The sequence below is a fragment of the Lupinus angustifolius genome, chromosome LG16 (assembly GCF_001865875.1).
Source record: "Lupinus angustifolius cultivar Tanjil chromosome LG16, LupAngTanjil_v1.0, whole genome shotgun sequence".
Lineage (NCBI taxonomy): Eukaryota > Viridiplantae > Streptophyta > Magnoliopsida > Fabales > Fabaceae > Lupinus > Lupinus angustifolius.
Window position 1 is genome coordinate 10,371,447 of NC_032024.1, and position 1,539 is coordinate 10,372,985.

At 36.4% G+C, this 1,539-nt stretch overlaps 1 protein-coding gene across 1 annotated transcript in view; it reads left to right on the forward strand.

Moving 5' to 3' along the window:
• The window catches only part of LOC109330034, a 17,666-nt gene continuing 16,464 nt past the window's right edge, over positions 338–1,539 (forward strand). The window contains exon 1 of the mRNA XM_019564003.1: positions 338–348. The gene's annotated coding sequence lies outside the window, so the exon portion shown is untranslated. The remainder of the gene's footprint in view (positions 349–1,539) is intronic.

Consider the following 1,539-nt stretch of genomic DNA (forward strand, 5'->3'; position numbering starts at 1 on the left):
TCATTCCCCTCTAGAGAAGCATAAGGAAAACTATCAGGCTCTATCATCTGGAAGATCTTCATACCCTCATACCCTTGACAATTCCAAATGGCTAATAAAGGTATGATCTTCTTCTTCACTATGAAATCAATTGGGGTTTCTTCGGTCTAGATCAGGGTTGTTCCATTTAGGTTTATGTATGGGCATAAACATTTTTTTATAGGAACAAAGCCCTGATCATTAAGTTTTCCAAATTCAATCAAAGGGATTATTCAGAGAAATTCCAACAATTGGTATCAGAGAACCCTAATTTGATTCATGTGTGAAATTTGGTCTTCTGAATTATTTCAGTTTCTTCCCCAAATTTGGGTTGATTTAGGGTTGGTGTTTTAACTATGCCATGAATTGATTAGGATAGAAATTGATTATTTTCCATGTGCATATAAGATAGATTCGAAATTGAATCAATGCCTTTTCTAGTGTTCTTTTATTCTTGGTGGTTTTTGTTTTGGAGATGAATGATGTAGGAACTACCATGTTCGTGTTCTGTCGTTATGCTCTCGCCCAAGCGAGAACTAAACAGAAGCTTCGTCTTCTATTGCGCCCAAGTGAGAGTACCTCACCCAAGCGAGAGTACGCTCGCCCAAGCGAAAGTACCTCGCCCAAGCAAAAACTAAACAAAAGCATTGTCTTCTATTGCGCCCAAGCGAGCGTACCTCGCCCAAGCGAGAGTATGCTCGCCCAAGCGAGAGTACAATCGCCCAAGAAATTTTTTTGTTGGGAAATTTAAGATTTATGGGGCTTTGGTATCTTTGTGCATTAACTTTGATTATTATTTGGTTATCCATTAAGTTGTCTATTATTTCAAATGAGCCAATTGAAGTGAAATGTCGCCAAAGTGACCTCTCTCATGGATATAACTCATGAGGAATATTAGATGTAAGTGTGTATGATTATTCATGCGAGTATTAATTGGAAAGTTAATATTTGGCCGAAGATCATACACATTATGATGATAAACATGTTATAATTCTAAATTTTTTTATACATGTGACTGATGAATCAATCCAAAGAGGGATTCGTCAGTTGACATGCCTTATTATAAATGTTTGATCATTACAACAAGAGTACCGTTTGTAATTAATATTACTGTCCAAAGACTTGATATTAATGGTGCACTAGGTATCTTGATTTGGACATACCATTATTTAAGCACATTGATAATTTTAAGTTGTAAACATATTTTAAAATTTTGTCTTTTGTCTGATTCAGCTACATCAATTGCATCTATATCTGCAAATCTGAATTCAGTTCCGGTTCTTAATGGAACAAATTTTAAGGACTGGAAAGAGAATATGAAAATTGTTCTTGGCTACATGGATCTAGACTATGCATTAAGGGTAGAGCAACCCCATTCTCATTCGGAATTCAGTGCCTCTGAAGAGAGGAAGGATTATGAGAAGTGGGATCGCTCTAATCGCATGAGTCTAATGATTATTTAGCGCGGTATTCCAGAGGTATTTAGGGGGTACTATCTCGGATGAGATAAATAGTGCCAAA